We start from the raw sequence: 19,548 nt of genomic DNA, 5'->3' as shown, positions 1-19,548 counted from the left end.
CAGGTTATATACCTGGATTTCACCTGATGGCATGCATAGGAATCAGATCGATAAATTACTAGGTGATACTAATTGTTCATGAATGGTAAGTGAAAGGTTGGAGGTTGGCTCTTCCCAGGTAACCTTAGAAGAAACGCCGAGGTATTTTATTTGTAATTATTAAAAAAATCAGCCAGTCTCTTCTCTATGGGGCACATTTCTATTTTGGCATGCATGGGGTTGCCATGAACTAGAAATAGTTTGAGGGTCTGGAAGCTCAGTGAAACTCCAATACAAAAACAAACAAACAAACAAACAAAAACAAATAAAACCTACCCTTAAACACCAAAATCAGAAACATAGACTACCCTAAGACACAAGTAGCCAAATTGTTTTAAGACAGTGCTAAAAAGAAAATGGGAAAAGGAACCAGAGAATTAAAATAAATATTAACAACAGAGAAACAAAGATAAGATGGCATAAAATTCCTTGTAGAAATAGAGCAAATTATGATAGAACATAACCTAAACACTGAATGTAACCACAATAACAAAATTCTCAACCAAGAAAGAATTGAATTCTTTTAAAATAAAGACTTTTTCAGACAAATGCATGTGTGTGTGTGTGTGTGTGTGTGTGTACACCATAGACCCATAGTTGACCCTCTGGCAGTTTTCAGAGGCAGTTTAATTACACCGGAGGAGATTGCTCGTCCGCCTGAGGATTTGAACCATGTGCCTTCAGGATTGCTGCACAGTTTCTTGTCACTAGGCCACCAGAATCTTAAAAAAACATCATCTGTATATATGCACTACAAAAAAAAAGTGATACTTGAAAGATACTTAATATAAATTGATAAACAGAGGAATGGAGAGTTTCAAAATAGGTTTTGTATTTAACCATAATTTAACCAATTTTTTTTTCTATTTCTTTATACACAATCATTGGAAGCAGGACTGGCATCCACGTCCTAAATATGCTTCTGGAAAGTCTATGAACTTTGATAAATGACGATAGTTGCAGAAAGTCTTAAGGCCTTTAGTTCATAGGGTTGCTATGAGTTGTGCTCAATTCAATGACAATCAACAACAACAATATATATATAATCAAGTAATTAAGAATTGAAAATCAGCAATGTGCATTTTGGTGTACAGGAATCGTAGGTAGAGCAAATGGTTAAGCGCTTGGCTACTAACTAAAAGTCTGGAGGTTTGAAACACCCAAAGGCACCGAGAGAGAAAGGCCTCGAGTTCTCTTCTTCCAAAAGTTCCTATCTGTGAGGACCTCATGGGGTACAGTTCTGCAATTCATAGCATTGTTGAGTCAGAATCAACTGAAGAGCAACTGATTTTGTTTCAGTGTTTATAATATACGCAGATACAACATTTGTGAAAACTCTTGTACAATAGAACAAAGACAGGAAGAAAAACAGCTATATTATTGTAAAATCATCTAACTATTCATACAATGATGCAATATTTTATGGTAGATTTTAGTATGACAAAGCTGTGTACTATCAACTCCAAAGCAACTAATAGCTTGTAAGAGTGTGGAAAAACCTTGATCATCACAATGCTAGTGTGAAAGTAAAACTGTCCATCCAATCTGGATAATGGTGAGTGTCAGGCTGATGAGGACAATGGTGGTGAATGTCACTGTCTTAATTACATGTTGTTGTTGTTATGTGCCATTGAGTCGCTTGCGACTCATAGCGACCCTATGTTACATGAAGAGGTATAAAGAACTTGAGAAGGGGCGAAAAGGGCTTCTGTATGAGTCACTGAGAGTCTTCCCAGAAGAAGCTAAATGGGAAACAAGAGACCTAAGGTGAAATAGGAGACACATGTAGCTTGTGAGAGCTGTAGGGATGTCTGATGGCGTAGTGGTGAAGTTGCACTGTCAGCTCCATGGAAACTGGTCCAACTCAACCAGCTGTCCTGCAGAACATGAGCCGTCTCCTCTCATGTGACTTATGCCCCGAAAACTCCCTGAAGGTGCAGCTGTGAGTTAATTCTCACTAAATTTCACCTAACAATAACGACAATCTGGAAAATGGTTTAGCATTTGTCCAGTGGACTTTGGGTGCAATAGAGTGGACTTCAAAACAAACAAACAAATAAAGGTCACAAGCTTTATATGTTCATTATCCAATGCTTTCTTTAATGACCAAAGTATACAGGTAGATAACAAATTAGAAATTTTCGTGGAGTGAGGAGGTATATATACTCACACAAGAAAAGGTATGGTGGGTTCCTAGTATCACAGCTTCTCTTTCTTGAATGTGGTGGTGGTGGTCATGTAAATCTACACATATGATAAAACTGTATAGGGTATACACACACACATACATGGGCTGATAAGGTAGGTGGACATCATCAATGACAATCACATGATACAATGCAGATGTACTACAGAAAGGAGGCACACTGTCCTTCATAATGAAATGTGATACAGAAATAAACAAGTTACCTTGGACTATAATTGGGGGAAGATTGCTATATGTCTTACAATTGTATGTGAATTTCTGATTATTTACAGTTTGCTCAAAAACAAGTTTAAAAAATCTGAGCATGAACACAGGTATAAGTAAATTTAAAAATAAAGAAAATTAGTAATTGTGAAAGGATCATTTCTGGATGATAAATCAATTCATCAGCAGGATTTAGCAACTCTAAATTTTATGTACCTAAACCCAGAGTTTCAAAATTTATGAAATAACAACTGACGAACTGTAAGGAAAACTGACAGATTCACAATTGTAGTTGGGGATTTCAACATCTCTCTCAATAGATGTAACAAGTAGACAGAAAATCCGTATTCTCAGAAAAGTGTTTTGCAACCTTTTCCTAATTGACATTTACAAAACACTTCTCTGGACAATATCAGAATGCATTCTTTTCAAAGAGCTGCTGACAAATTTTGGGGAGTAGCACCAGAAATAAAGTAGTACACAGCTTCAATGGCATTACAGTGTGTGTCGTAACTTCTGATCCCTGTTCTATAGAACAAAAGCACTCATAGACAAATTACAAATTAATACGTTATGAATATTAATAACATTTTTTAAATGACATAGACTCCATTCAGACCACAGTTACACCTTACTAATCTCCTCTTGCATGGCTAATTGCCTCAGAAAATCCACCAGAGGGTCAGCTATAGGTTAGTTTTGATTCAACAGCACAGAACAAGAACAGAATCCCTTTTTAGGGAGCTCTGGTGGTCTAGTCATGAGAAATTGTGCTGTAATCTCAAAGGCATGTGGTTCAAATCCATCAGCTGCTCAGAGGATGAAGGATGGGCAATCTCCCCCCCTGGGACTAACTGCCTTTGAAAATTCAGGAGAGGGTCAGCTATGAGTCAATTCTGACTAGATGGCAAAAAACCAAAACTATTTTTAAAGTGTTTGAGGATATTTTTAAAGTTACAATTTATTCCTATATAAAACAAATCTGAGTGGATAGGAATACACAAAAAATCCATAAAGCTACTTATCAAGCAGCTAAAGAAATATTTTCATGAGTCAATAAATAAAATCACAAAGAAAAAATATTTTGAAATAACTAAACATAAAATCAGAGATTATAAAAATTTTGGGGGCAAAGGTAGAACGCTGTTTAGAGAGAAGCGTACAGATTTAAATTCTTATATTTACCAACAAAAGTTGTAGATCAGTTATCTCAGACAGTGGGCAACACATGCTTCTTAAAGAGCCAGAGAAAATTAGGCTTTAGACTTGGAGTCCACGGCCTTGTCCCATTGTTGTTGTTGTTGTTGTTGTCATGCGCCATCGAGTTGCTTGAGACTCTTAGCGACCCTATGTACAAGAGTCCTAAATGCTGTTCTATCCTGTACCAACCTCGCCATCTCAAATGCACTCATTCCCACCACTCCACTCACAGAATCGATCCATCTCATCGAGGGTCTTCCTCTCCTGCGTCGTCCCTCCACTCTGCCAAACGTGATGTCCCTCTCCAAGGACCAGTCCCTCCTTGCAACATGCCCAAAGTACGTCAGATGAAGCTTCAGAATCCTTGACTCCAGGGAACATTCTGGCTTCACCTTCTCCAGGACAAACCTGTTTGTTCTCCTAGCAGTCCATGGTATACTCAACACTCTTCTCCAGCACCACAGCTCAAAGGCATCAGTCCTCTTTCTATCCTCCCTATTCACTGTCTAATTCTCTGCTGTTAAGGCTGGCTCGTGGGCTTATTTACAAACCTCTGTCTGTAATTCAGCATTAAGGAAATAAGAACAAATTAAACCCAAATAAAGTACTGGAAAAGCAGTAAAAAAAGCAGCGATATTAAAAAGAATTAATTTAAAAAAAAAATAATGTCTACCTTAGAAGACAAAAGATATGGTTACATTTTACCTGTATATAGAATAAAAGAAGAACCATTTTAGGTTTTTTTGTTGTTTTTGTTGTTATGTGCCATGGAGTCCCTTGCAGATCATAGTGGCCGTATGTCAGAGCTACATCATAGTTCTGAACCCTGCTTTCTCCTGAGCCAACATTATCGTCTCTGACACACCCTCCCCCATTACTCTAGTCAATCCATCTCATGTAGGGTCTTCTCTTGTGCTATCTCTCCACCTGCCAAAGCATGATGTCCTTCTCCAAGACTGGTCCCTCCTTGCAGTATGTTCAGAGTGTGTCAGATGGAGCTTAAGAATCCTTGCCTCCAAGGAGTAGCCTGGCTTCACCCTCTCCAAGACAAACTTGTTTGTTCTCCTAGCAGTCCACGGTATATTCAATACTCTTCTCCAACACCAGAGCTCAAAGACATAAATTCTCCTTCTACCATCTGTAGTCATTATTCAACTTTCTGAAGTAAATGCGAAGACCATGGCCTATAACAAGCGCACTTAAGTCTTCAGACTGACATCATTGCTCTTTTCTGATCTGGAGAAGTCCCTGATACCAGACTTTCCCAATGCAGTTAATCTTTTGATGTCCTGGCTGGTGGTGCCAAAAGTGTTGATTGTGGAGCCAAGCAAACTGAAGCTGTTAACAATCTCAATCTCTTCACCATCTATCATAATGTGCCAATTGGCACAGTGGTGAGAATCTTTGATTTTTGGTGTTTTTTTAACTCTTCTATTATTTTTTAAATAAAATTTTATTTTAATTGTGATTTTAACAAATATTTACAGAAAAGTTAGATTTCCATTCATTCATTATTGCACATCTTACCCCCTCATCCTTCCTCTCCTTTTCCCCAGTTCACTTTTTTAAAAAAATTAAATATTAATTCATTGTTGTACAGCGTACCTCCCACACACACCTGGTCCTCTTTGCAGTGATATGTCTCTTATTCTGGGCTGTTGCTGTACGTATAATGCCTAACCATATATACATTTTAGATAATTCTTTCATCTGTCCCATTATCTATGCACTCTAAGCCTATTATCCTTCCAACCTCCCATGTTGGACCTACTTGATAAATCTTTGTTTTCTTAATGTTGAACTTCAATCCATATTGAAGGCTGCAGTTCTTGACCTTCTGCAGCAAAGGCCTCAGGCCCTCCTCAGTTTTAGCAAGCAAGGTTGTATCATTTGCATAACACACGTTGTTGATGAGTCTGCCTCTAATCCTGATGCCACATTCCTCCTTATTGAGCCCAGCTTCCTGGATGATTTTTTTCTGCACATAGATTGAAAAAGTATGGAGATAGAACACATCCCTGGTGTATACCGTTTCCAATTTTGAACCATACAGTGTTTCCTTGCAGATAACAGATAACAGATGACTGTCTCCTATTTCCAGGTACTCCTATACTCCTAGCATAGGTTTTGAATAAGCAAAATCAAATGTTCTGGGATTCCCATTCTTCTCAGAGTCACCCACAGTTTGTTGTGTCCCATACAGTCAAATACTTTTGCATAGTCAATGAAACGCAAAGATACATTGTCTACCTACAGCAAAGATCCATCTAACATTAGCTGAAATATTCTGAGTACTGTGGCCTCTTCTAAACCCAGCCTGCACATCTGGCAGTTCTTGGTTTTGTGCTGTTCCAGGCGTTTTTGGATCATTTTCAGCAGGATCTTGCTTGCATGTGATATTAATGATTTTGTTCAATGATTTCCACACTCTGTTGAGTTACCTTTCTTTGGAATGGGAACAAATATGGATCTATTCCAGTCAGTTGGCCAGGTGATTGTCCTCCAGATTTCTTGGCACAACGTGGTGAGTGCTGCCAGGGCAGAGTCTTTTTGTTGAACTATGTCTATTGGTATGCTGCCAATCCTGGGGCCTTTTCTTGCTAATTCCTTCAGAGCAGCCTGAACTTCTTCTTCATCACCACACGTTCTTGCTAACATTGTTTCGTTATTCTTCTATGCGAGCCACTTCCTTTGGGCACAGTGATCCTGTATACACCTATTGATATAAAAAAATAACACTTTTATGCTAATTCATTTTATAGCATAGATGAGAGAAAAAATTATCAGAAAGACCTAAATTATTAAATTTTAAAATTTATAAAAATCTTAAACCCACAAAATATTACGACAAAAACTTTTTTCACAGCTGAAAGCTCTTATATTTTTACTAGTGAAATTTACCAAATATTTTATGAAGCAATATATAAAGACACAATACAGAACATAAACAAATATGTCTTTTAGATTCTTCTAGATAGTTTTCCAATGTCAGTTCATGCCAAATCTAAACAAATGAAACAAACTCTAAAATAATATTTTAATACACCTCCTACATACATATGAAACATCCCCAACAGCAGCTTCGAAAATAAAAATCAAACAATACACAACAAGAATAAAATTAAATTCTTGACAACTTCACATCCAAATTCACTTTCCATGGGTTAAAAGGTCAGCTTAACACTCAAAGACCAATCAAAGTTTTGTTGTTGTGTGTCATCAAGCATCGAGTTGCCTGAAACTCACAATAGCTCTGAATCCTGTCTTATCCTCAACCATGCTCACTGTCTCTGAACACACTACCCCATTTCCCAGTCACTGTGTAATCCAACACATCCAGGGGCTTCCTTTCCTGCACCATTCTTACACCATTCCAAGTATAATATCCTTCTCCAAGGACTTGTCCCTCCAGACTACATGACCAAAATATGTCAGACACAGCTTCAAAATTCTCACCTCCAAGGAGCAACTGGGTTTTACCCTTTCCAAGACAAAATTGTTTGTCGGTTTGTGAGTCTATGAAATGTTCAACCCTCTTCTCCAGCATTACAATTTAATGGCATTGATCCTTCTGCCATCCTTAGTCACTGCCAAAATAAGTTACCATAAACAGAAAATAATTTAACATATATAATAATTCACTCATTGCCAACCAACGCATGGCTTGTGTTTGGAGACCAAAAACCACATGAAGGGAGACTGCCCGTCTTTCTCCCACCAAGGAACTGGTTACAAACCCATTGCATTGCTATCTATTCCCTATGTACTAGCCACTCAATGTTTAAAATTCTATTTCTTTGAGTATTTATACCATATTCTCCTTCACACACTTTGACACCTTGACTTGCTTACTTAATGTACTTGAAGAAGTATGGTGTAAGAGCACAACCCCGACAAACACCTTTCCCTATTTTAACCCCCACTCTATCCTTTCCCCCTGTTGGAACTGCTGTTTCTTGGTCTTTTACATGAGCACAAATACATTTTGGGGTATTCCAATTCTTCAACATGTTAACCATATTTTTGTTGTTGTTCAGTCATAAAATGTCTGTAAATAGTAAATAAAACATTTTTCTTGTCATTTCTGCCTTTTTCCAAAGTCCATCTGACATCCATAGTGATATCCCTGATTTCACATCCTTTTCTGAATATTTAGCAGCAGGAGTGGCATATATGACTTGAATTACTGGCTGTTCTCTCTCCGGGTACTACGGCAGTTGGTTTCACCTTATCATCAGCAAAATTTTACTTATATACAATATTAATTCCATTGTTTAGGGACATCCACATTCCACTGAATCATTTCTTTATAATGGACACAAATATTTTTCTCTTCTACTCTGCTGACCAGGTAACTTTCTTATAATTTCTTAGCATAAATAAATGAGAAGGTTCAGCATTGAACTCATTTGTTGAAGCATCTAATTTAGTATTCCTTCCTTCAAATATTGAAGCCATGCTTTTCAGCATGCCTTCAGTGCAGCTTGGAATCCTTCCAACACTATTAGTTATTGGTCATGCTATAAAAAGAGAAAGGCCAATGTAAGGACAGCTGTATCTGAACTCTACCCATTCCACGCGGGGACTCTGCATCCATAATCATCTAGAACAAAACCAATCTGCATGAGATCAGTCATTCCCCCCACAGTCCTAAGTCTATTTCTCCTAATTTCAACTCAAATTCCAATCATTTTATAGGTCTGGAATGTGTTGTAGTAGCTCATAGACATCACAAAACCATCTTCATGTTTATGAAGTTTTAGAGAAAGCAAACAGCAAGTTGTCGGCAGAACACAATTACTCAGAACAGCTTCCAAAATGTTCTTGTAGGCACCTCAGCCTTCACCCTGGTGGCTTTAAGCCACTGTGACAAAGCTCTCAGAGTCCTTTCAACTGTTGTGTCTTCCCAAGTTCTCTAGCGAGAGTGGACTAGGCTTCTTGTTCAGTCTCTGTCAGGTAGCATTCCCAAGTCAGTTGTGTAGAGACATCAGCTCTCTGGTTCTCTGTTGCAGTTACTGCTGCCCTCTTGTAGGTCTTGCTAATGCAAGAATCTCTGGTCCCTGAGGGTGCGCACTGCATTCTCTGCTTTCTTACTGGTAGGGAGCTTCTCAAATTTTGCTGCCAAATCTTCTTGATTTAATGGGAGGAAAGACAATTGCCATGTGGATGGACTAACACATCTGTTTGTATATTCTCACCTAGCCAAATGACAAAGTCAAAGTGAATGGCTAGGGAAGCCATTTTCAACAAGAAAACTTTTAAACCAGGCACTTTGTTGATGTTGTGGTTCCAAGTGTCTCTCTGAGCAGTGGCTTCCCCACAAAGGGTTACATATATGAGGAGGCCAGTGTTGTTGTTTGCCGTCAGTAGTAGCCGCATATGCCGTGGCCTCAGGAGTAGGGAGGGAGACTCGGGCCCTCTTTACACATCACCATGAGCTTCCTGATGGACTCGAAAATCATCATTACTTACCAGATCCTTTCCTTTGGGTTTGGGTGGGTTTTCTTCTTCATGTGCCAATGGTTTGAAAATTATGAGGTCTGTCAGTATGTTGTACAAGTGATCTTCCTGGTGACATTTGCATTTTCTTATGCTATGTTTGAGTTTATCATCTTCGAAATCTTAGATGCATTGAATGAAAGTTGTTAGTATTTTCACTGAAAGACAAACCCTGTGTGTAATTCTTCTGATCTTGGGTTTTGTGGTACCATTTTACATCTGCTGTTTTATCACCAGCAACATCTGACTACTGTATAAGCAGTGACTGCTCTTTTCCTCTCTCTTGGTGGACCTGCGTGTCTGTCTTCTGGAGATCCGATTCCCATTCTCAGCTCTAAAGGTGGGCTCTTGTCTATAGGACAGCTAGCTCAAGAGCCAGCTGGGTGGGATAGGACTGTTCTTTCTGGATTCGATGCTCTCAGCTGTCCGTATGGTTACGTAGCTTATTATCTCAGGAATGTGGTTGACACAGATAATCTACACTAGAGCTGCAGCTACTGAGATCATAAGGTAAAAGAAAGAATGGCAGTGACACGGAGAACTATGTTCCAGGAAGGGGAGGGAATAACAAGCCATCAGGATTCTGGGGACTGATACAGTGTTACCACTTCAGCTCCAGAAAGTGACCATCTTCTTCAACAAGAAGGCAATGTTTAGAAGAACCAAGCAGGCAGCTCTTTCTGGAAACAGCTGATCTATGTGCTACAAGGAAAGAATAGAATACTCCAAGACGTTCAACGGAAAACTATTTTCTGTTTTACTTTTATCCCAATTTACTTTGGGAAATTTTCATAGCAACTGTCAATATTGTTTTGGACTGAGTTGGAAAAACTGATCCTGACATGGAAGGCATTGAGATCACAGTGAATTATCTGGGAATCCAATGTGATGTGAAGTTTTGATACCAACACGTTTCCTGCCTTTTGACTGGAATACTGGAATAGCCACTGTCACATCCTTCAGAGCACTGCTGACCATTCTCACCAAGTTCTTCTATGGCGTCTCCAGCAGTAAATCCTTGAACGTCATCATCTTGCAGATGATAATGGGCATTTACTTTACTTCTTCTGTCCTGATCCTAATGAGTATACCTCTGAAGTATCTCACCATTATCACCGGAGTTCCTGGAGAACCACAGTCCAACTCCTCTAACTGCTGGTTTGAAGTGATCCTACTGCTAAGTGCTCTCTCCAGCAAACTATTCCCAGATTTGGCTCACAATCAGGCACCAGAGAGGAACATGGCATTGCAAACACATGTCTAACAGAGACTGCGAAAAGCCAGTGGTTTCAGAATTCAGCTATGACTAAAAAGAAAATTACTGGGGTGGCATATTTTATATCCTACTCTTATTGATACTGTGATGCGTTGCATTATATTACACACAAAAGCAGTAACTCAAGCCAGCAGTCGGCACAAAACAGCCTGTGTAAGTTTGGGGTTGTGTGAGGGAATAAGAGGCAAGAACTAAGGAAAAAAAAATATACTGGAACTCAGAAAAAGTCTAAATTGGCTGGGCCAAGCACAAAATATTTCATTTTAAGTCCAAGTACATACAAAGGTGGTCACGACTTACCCTGGGGGTTTACTAAAAGAGAAGTGGTAACACTCTGGTCCGTTCTTTTGAGATCCTTACTTTTTTTTTTTTCTAAATCAGGAATCGTACAGTATATGATGTGTCTACTATGCGTTTACTATGAATTGCCATGCTGTCTCCACTTCCTGCACCATTAAAATAACCAAGAAAGTAACTGTTCTGTTCTAGTGTATCAGGAATATACAACTGAAATGGAGACTGTCAGAGGAAACGTAAAGGCAAAAAATAAAATCAAGACAAACAAAAAAGTATCCCCATATATGCTATCTCTTGAAATGCTGAATGTGGATCAGTTCCTTGTAGTCCAGGGACTGTATGCTCTTTTCATAATCTTTTGAAGTCTTTGTGCATATTCATCTTATTGGAAAAAAAAAGATTCTTTCCAATAAATAAGTCATTGCACTTGCAAAACTCTACCACGCAATCAAGGTCTTGTTTTCCAGGCATTAGTCTCGTTCTTTGTTTCCAATGCTTGATTCTAATCACCACTAATTATCAGTGCATCTTGATTACATGTTTAATCATTTCTGATTACAGAATTTAGTAAAATTTTCACTTTCTTCAACTTTGGCATTAGTGCTTAGTGTGTAAATTTGTATAATAGTTATATTAGCTAGTTTTCTTTGTGATATCTTACCAATATTAGTGTTGGATTGGCAGATACAGACTAAAATATGGACATATCTCAACATCAAGGAAACAAAGATCCTCACCTCAAGGTCAATAGGCAACCTCATGTTTGTTGGAGAAAAAGTTGATTGTCAAACATTTCATGTTATGTGGCTCCACAATCCACACTCACAGTGGTTGTTTTCTGTGGTGTCAAGTTGGAGCTGATTCATAGCTGGTGTTTCAGTGTTTTCAGAGGGTGTCATCTGCATACATGGAAGTAAGTAGATTGTTCATTTTCCCACAAAGCAACTCATGAATTCAAACCACATGCTTCTCAGTTGACAGTGCAACTAGGCCACTAGAGTTCCCACAGCAACGGGTTGTTGTTGTTGGTGTTGTTTTTGTTATGTGCCATTGAGTCACTTGTAACTCATAGTGACCCTGTGTACAAGACCCCTAAACCCTGCTCTATGCTTTGCAATTCTTATTGACTCCAACACACCTATCCCCATTACCCCAGTGACGGAATCAATCCATTTCATCGGGGGTCTTCCTCCCCTGTGCTGTCCCTCTACCCTCTCAAGCATGACTTCCCTCACCAAAGACTGATCCCTCCTTGCAACATGTCCAGATTACATCATATGAAGCTTCAGAATCCCTGCCTCCAAGGAATGGCCTGGCTTCACCCTCTCTAGGACAAACTTGTTTGTTCTCTTAGCAGTCCATAGTATATTCAATACTCTTCTCCAGCACCACGGCTCAAAGGCACCAACTCTCGTTCTCTCATTCCTAGTCATTGTCCAGGTCTGTGATGCATAGCAAGTAATTGCAAAGACCATGGCCTGTATCAGGTGCACCTTAGTCTCCAGACTGAAATCGTTGCTCTTCAGTATTTTGGAGAGGTCTCTGACAGCTGACTTTCCCAATGCAATTCGCCTTTTAATTTTGTGGCTGCTGGTACTAAGAGTATTTATTGTAGAGATAAGCAAACTGAAGCTGTTAGCAATTTCAATCTCTTCACCATCCGCCCCATGGTGAGAATCTTTGTTTTCTTGATATTGAGCTTCAATCCATATTGAAGGCTGCAGTCCTTAAACTTCTGCAGCAAGTGCTTCAGGTCCTCCTCAGTTTCAGCAAACAGGGTTGTGTCATCTGCATAATGCAGATTGTTGAGTCTACCTGCCATCCTGATGCCACATTTCTCACAGCAATGGATAGCAGTCAAGAAATCAAAGGTTATTTTGCATTGGGAAAAACTTTCTGTCAAGGACCTATCTCAAGTGCTAGGGAAGAGCTATGCCAGTTTAAAGACAAATGTGAACCTGTTTCAAGCCATGATCTTTTCAGTTACTTGCTACTAATACAAAAGCTGGGCAATAAACAAGGATGATAGAATTGATGCCTTTGAGTTAGGGTGTCGGAGATGAGTATTATCTACCTCATGGACTGCCAACCCCCACCCCCGAAGTCTGTACTGGAGGGAGTGCAACCGGGTGCTCCTCAGAGGTGGGGGGTCAAGCTTTGTCTTACATACTTTGAGCAGGTTGTTGGGAGGGGCTGGTCCCTGCAAAATCACATCATGCTTGTAAAGATGGAGGATCAGCAAAAGAGAGGAAGCCCTTCAGGATCAATGGACTCACTGTAACAGTGGGTTCAAGTCCATCAGGTCACGAGGGCGGCACAGGACAGGGCACGGCTCAAAACTGTCTAGAGAGTGGTTAATGATCATGGTTGTCTCGGTGACGTCTACAACAAAATGTGCTGTTCAAATTATTTTAAGGAAAGCGCAAAGGGACAATAATTCAAGAATGTTATCTAGTATAGTCTTATCCACATAATTGGTAGTCACAAAACGGATTACTACTGTGATAATGAGAATCTGTGTCACTGTAGTAGTTTCTGCTTTGGAGCCAGGCATCTGTGTTTGAGTCCTACATTGACTACTTGACAATTACACAATCTGAGTAATAAGTTAACTTCTTTAAGTCTCAGTTTCCTCATCTGTTAAATGAAAACCACAATATTAGTAAATGTTATTCACAACAGTATTTTAAGAGCTCTGGTGGCCTAGTGGTATGAAGCTGTGCTGTGTTTTCAATGACAAGTGGTCCACATCCCTGAGCTACTCTGAGAAGAAGATGGTCAGTCTCCTCCTGTGTGATTTCCTACCTCTGAAAATCCACTAGAGGATCAGCTTTGGGTCAATTCTGACTCCATGGGACACAGCAATAGTATTTAAGATTGAGACAGTTTATAAAAAAAAATTCTCCTATAGCAAAATTTGATTTCATTTTTGCTATTTTTGTTACATATATCCCTGAATAGTGGTGCTCAACTACAAATCTGAAAGTTGGTAGTTCAAACTCGGTAAGCAGTGCCACAGAAGAGAGACCCGTGATCTGCTTCGGTAAGATGTTGTAGCCAACAAAACACTTCTAGGCTTTAAAATAAGGAGTCAAGAGTGACTCACAAGCAAAGAGTTAGCTCATATTATTTTCATCATCATTATTATTATTATTATTACCAAGTTGCTTGTCAAATTCGTGCCTTATGTTAGAAGTTTATATGTTGGTTGAGAGAACAAAATATATTTTCTTGTCTAGGCAGAAACACAATATAAAGCAATGAACTGTGCTCAAAACTGCGTAATATATTGATGGAATTAATGATTTAAAAAATCGATGAAGTGTGACACATATGAAAAATGTAAAAAAATATTAATTGAAAACAATTAAAACATTTGGAAACTTTTCAGAATCTGTCTTTTTTGTAACCCTAACCCTAGCCTTTGAATTAGGAGGCCTGAAATTTCTAATTAAATTAGATCTTTATTTCTTCTCATAAATAAGGTATTTACAATTCATCTATAACTCAGGGTAATTGAAACAGAGTATTTTACATAAATGAAAATGTCCCTCTAAACTTTATAAGCCACCAATTAATTAATTAATGCTGGAGGCAGAATTACTGCCTTCGCTGATCTAAAGAAATGAACATTTCTTATATCTGTTTAAGAAAAAAAAAGGTGAAATAGTATTGTCTATCAATTACAAAAGGGGCTCTCAAGCTGACCAGAGCTAAGTACCAAGCTACTGACCAAAAGACCAATCATTTAAACTTATCAGCTGACCCAATGGAAAAAATATTTGGAAATCTCTTTCTCTAAAACTCACAGCCTAGGGAACCTTCTGGAGAAGCTTTCTGTCATATAAGAGCCACTGTGAGTCACAATCCTCCTGATACCAAATAACTGGCAACAATCACAATGCATGGAATTTAAACACAATTTTTGCTAAGGTATTCAATTTTACTTTTACTTAACATAGAGAATGGCTTCACTTTTAATCCAAAGATGATGATTATCTCAATGGTCTTAAATCACAAAAATACATAATTATATCCTTTGCATAAGTGCTAAAAAGTATGTGATAATTTTATCTTTTAGTTCTATATTTTGTCTATGGAATAAATAGTTCACACTCTGTTCTAATTCATCTATTATTTCCTTCTCTGGCAATGATTTTTCCCAAGTTCTCCTTTGGTATTTCTTTTTTCCTGTCTTTAAAATTCTTTCCACACTATACAATATTGTAATTTGTTATACAAAATTAATTGCTATACAAAAGACAAAATTCCTCTTTGAATAAATGATACTCCAGCAGATAGGAAGATCTTACCCAGAAAAAAGATCTTGGACAGTATAGGTTTTGAATAAAGCTACTATAAATTTTTTATCACTGTTTATTCATTCATCCATTTATTCATTTATATAAAATACTTTTGTTGACTACTTACTGTAAGGAAATCTGATTACGGGGGAAATACCAATGAACAAAATAATCAGATATCTCTGCCTTTATTGAACTTCATTTTTAAATTAGGGAAAATAGTAAAATAAATATTTTGTGTCCTATATTAGGGAAAACTAAATCAGAGACAGAGAACATGGACATTTAAAGAAGGGAAACAGTAAGTTTTCTTATGGTAACTTGTTTTTGCTATGTGCTATTGAGTCACTTGTAACTCATAGCGACCCTATGTACAACAGCACTAAACCCTCCTCTATGCCGTGTTAATCTTATTGTCCCCGACACACCTACTTATCCTCATTACCCCAGTCACTGAATCAACTCACCTCATCTCATCTCATCTCATCTCATCTCATCTCATCTCATCTCTTGCTCTGTCCTTTCACCCTTCCAAGCATGATGTCCCTCTCCAAGGACTGTTCCCTTCTTGCAACATGTCCAAAGTATGTCAGGCGAAGCTTCAGAATCCTTGCCTCCAAGAAGCAACCTGGCCTCACCTCCTCTAGGATGAACCTGTTTATTTGCTTAGTAGTTCATGGTATATTCAATATTCTTCTCCAACACCACAACTCAAAGGCTTCAATTCTCCTGTCATTGCTAGTCAGTGTCCAGTTGTCTGATGCATAGCCAGTGATTACAAAGACCATGGTCTGTATCAGGCACACCTTAGTCTCCCAGACTGACTTTGTTACTCTTCAGTACTTTAGAGAGGTCTCTTACAGCTGACTTCCCCAGTGTAATTTGTCTTTTAATTTCCTAGCTGCTGGTACCAAGAGTGTTGATTGTGGAGCCAACCAAACTGAGGCTGTCAATCTCTTCACCATCCATCATGATGCTGCCAATCTGCCCAATGGTAAGAATTTTTGTTTTCTTAATATTGAGTTTCAATCAGTATTGAAGGCTGCAGTCCTTGACCTTCTGCAGCAAGTGTTTCAGATGGCCTAGTGGCAAGAAGCTATGCTGCAATTCCAAAGGCACATGCTTCCAATCCACTAGATGCATGCTGGAGAAATACTGGCTATCTCCTCTGTGGTAGTCAGATCGCATTGGACAGTATACAATAAGAAAAAAAGAATTATTAAAAAAATATAGATTGACACAGACACTACAGCAATGGGCTCAAATGTGTCAGAGATAATGTGTGTTGCAACCCATAAATGCCCAGTAAATTAGTGCTGACAGTATTTTACTATTGTTGTTGTTATTATGTGTCTTCAAGTACAGCAATGCTATGAACAACAGATTTACACCTTGTCCTACCTTGTGTTTTTCTCTTCATTGCTGAGACACTTAAGTTCATTGCAGCAGTTACCATATCCAATCCTTCTCATTGAGAGAGGCCCCCGCTGTTTCACTTACCTTCCAACATTCCATATATCACATCCCTTTGCAAGGAATAGTCTTTCCTAGAACCATGCTCAGAATATGTGAGAAAATTTTTTCTATCTTTGCCTCTAAGGAGCTCTACTTTTTAAGACATAACTGGGTTGTTGTTTGTTTGGGTTTCTTTCGGTTTTTTTTGTTGGTGTGTGTGTGTGTGTGTGTGTGTGTGTGTGTGTGTGTGTGTGTGTATGTGTGTATTTTTTTAGCCCATGTTGTATCCAGTACTCTCCAAAACCACAACTCAAAAATATCAATTCCTTACCTGCCATCCTTATTCTATGTCTAGCTCTCAGATGCATAGCAAGTGATTAAAAAGGCCATGGACTGAATCAGGAGCACATCAATATCATTTTACCTGAGTTAGAGAGGCCCCTTACAGAAGACTTGCCCTCACAATATGTCACTTGATCTCTTGACCATTAATACAAAGATTGTTGATTGTGAATCCAAGTTTAATTAAATAATCAACAATTCCAGTGCCTTCTCCATCATGACTCAGTATAGGACAGGAAAGATTTCAGATTACTTCTTTATGGGTTTACTACGAGTTGTACTTTCCTCGGCATCAACTAAGAACAATAACATGGGCATATTATACCATCTAACTCAGTCAATTGCTGCTGAGTCCGTAATGGCCCCTCTCTGACCCTCTGCTAAGGCTGTAAATACTAGGAGAGGATATCACCAATCATACCCTTGGTATCCAGGGCTCTTTGAAACCAGCTTGAACTTCTCTGTCAGTGTATTGTTCTGGTCATTTTTGGATGATCTTCAACAGTATTTTGCTTGCTTTTAATATTAATGATATTGTGCATTAATTTCCACATTCTATTCAATCACCTTTTTTTGAAATGGAAACAAATCTTTCATTCAGTCCCTCAATCAACTTTCCTCCAGATTTCCTGGTATAGATTGGTGAGTATGTTCAGGGTTGCATCCGTTAGTTGAAACTTGCCAACTAGTATTTCACTGATTCCTGTTGTTGTTGTTGTTGTTAGCTGCCATCAAGTCGAGCATGACTCATAATGGCCCTAAGAACAAAAGCTGTGAACCTTGCTTGTCTTTGGCAAGCACTTTACCATAGACTAGGCTGTCTAAGCTTGATCCCAGTTTGTATCTGATGAGCTTTTCGGTTTGGGGCTTTATTCACAGGTCTCCCATCCATCTTGAGTTGATGTTTGTGTGTTGTGTGAGATGGGGAAAAAAACCCACAATAATACTCAGGCATTGCATAAAATCCCTGGACTCTCTGAGTTAAATATATTTGGGAATTCCTTCAAGGTAATTTAAATGACCTTACTAAAATCACACTTTGTACTTCCATCTTTTATTGGTATTTACTGCTTTAGACACCCCTGGTGGCCCTAAGACTGTCTGACAGTCCTTGACCCTCCCAAAGAATAAAAAAAAATCACTGAGAAAGGAAAAGACACAAAATAAGTTCTTTGTCCTTGACAAGGGGACATGGTAGCAGAAGGCACTGTAGACCATATGGCCAGAGACCAGGGAAGAAGACAGACACCTTGGAGAATATCACTGCAGAGGGCTTATAAAGCAGTGGCCCAGACAGATTTATGAACTTTAGTGGTTGCCAACATAGAAGAGTTGTAGCCATATGTTTTTACTTAACCTACTTATTTATGTGGCATTGTGGAGCCAAAATGCTACAAAAGAAATCTACCATCCACCACTGTCACCACTACTGCTTCTGCACTATTATTACTATGAAGTAGATCATACAGAGAAGAAATAACAGGGTAAGGTGAGTAAATCATTTCATTGACTGAGTACAAACAAGAAATCTGAACTAAGATTTAACAAAATTTTGTCTCTCACTATATTAAACATCATGCATTGAATAAGAGGAAAAAAGAATTGTGTATCCTACAATATGGTCAGAAAACTCAAAACTCTAACAGTTTTTATAATTCACATTCATGTTTTGAATTTAAATTTCATCTCTCTTTTTATTTTCCTATAAAACCAGTTTCCCTGTCACTATCTGCTTTGATTTCACAATGCTGGAATAATTTGATTTTAGTGAAATAATTTTATTTCACTCCAGAAATACGAGTGCGTCACTTTAAGAAACAGAAACGTACTGTCTCTCACTTCACAAGGTTAGAACTCAGAGGTTAGAGTTGGCACTTGATGGAAAGGCTCTCTTGGTGTGATCAGGGAACATCTGTGTGCATCTCCTCTCGTTCTACGCCTTTATGAACTTTACGTAGCATGGCATTATCTATTTCTCCCGTCTACATTTGTTTACTTCTGTGATTAATCTGCTTTTATATGTCTCAGAATATATCAAAGGCTTGTTGTTATGTACTGTCTAGTCGCAGCTCACCCTCCAGCAGGTTTTCAGGGGCAGTAAATCACATGGAAGAGACTGCCCATCTTCTCCTGTGGAGCAGTTGGTGAATTTGCAACATATTCCTTGGGTTTAGCAGCATAAATCCTTCTCAGTACAGACATTTGTCTCATTAACATGACAACAAATATTTTTGCATGGAATTACATCCACTTGTGTAGGAATTCAGATTTCTAACATCTACAATCAACACTGTTGGTACCAGCATCCAGGAAACTAAAAGACAGAATGCACTGGGAAAGTCTACTGTCAAAGACCTCTCCAAAGTACCTGAGAACAATAATGTCAGTCTGGAGACTAACGTGTGCCTGATACATACAGGCCATGGTCTTTGCAATCACTTGCTGTGCATCACAGAGCTGGACAATGACTAGGGAGGATAGAAGGAGAGTTGATGCCTTTGAGCTGTGGTGTTGGAGAAGAATATTGAATATACCATGGACTGCTAAGAAAACAAGTAGGTTTGTCCTGGAAAGGGTGAAGCCAGGCCGTTCCTTGGAGGCAGGGATTCTGAAGCTTCGTCTGACATTCTTTGAACATGTTGCAAGGTGGGATCAGTCCTTGGAGAAGGGACATCATACTTGGGTGGCTGAAGGGACAGCTCAGGAGAGGAGATGAGAAGAGTTAA

At 38.7% G+C, this 19,548-nt stretch overlaps 1 pseudogene; it reads left to right on the top strand.

Annotated features, from left to right (window-relative positions):
• The first annotated feature begins 9,082 nt into the window (after positions 1-9,082).
• On the top strand, positions 9,083-10,412 carry LOC102870002 (annotated as a pseudogene).
• Positions 10,413-19,548: the final 9,136 nt, after the last annotated feature.

Source organism: Elephantulus edwardii, unplaced genomic scaffold, assembly GCF_000299155.1.
Source record: "Elephantulus edwardii isolate Elephantulus edwardi_28Jun2011 unplaced genomic scaffold, EleEdw1.0 scaffold00088, whole genome shotgun sequence".
Lineage (NCBI taxonomy): Eukaryota > Metazoa > Chordata > Mammalia > Macroscelidea > Macroscelididae > Elephantulus > Elephantulus edwardii.
This window is presented reverse-complemented; position numbering and strand designations above follow the sequence as displayed.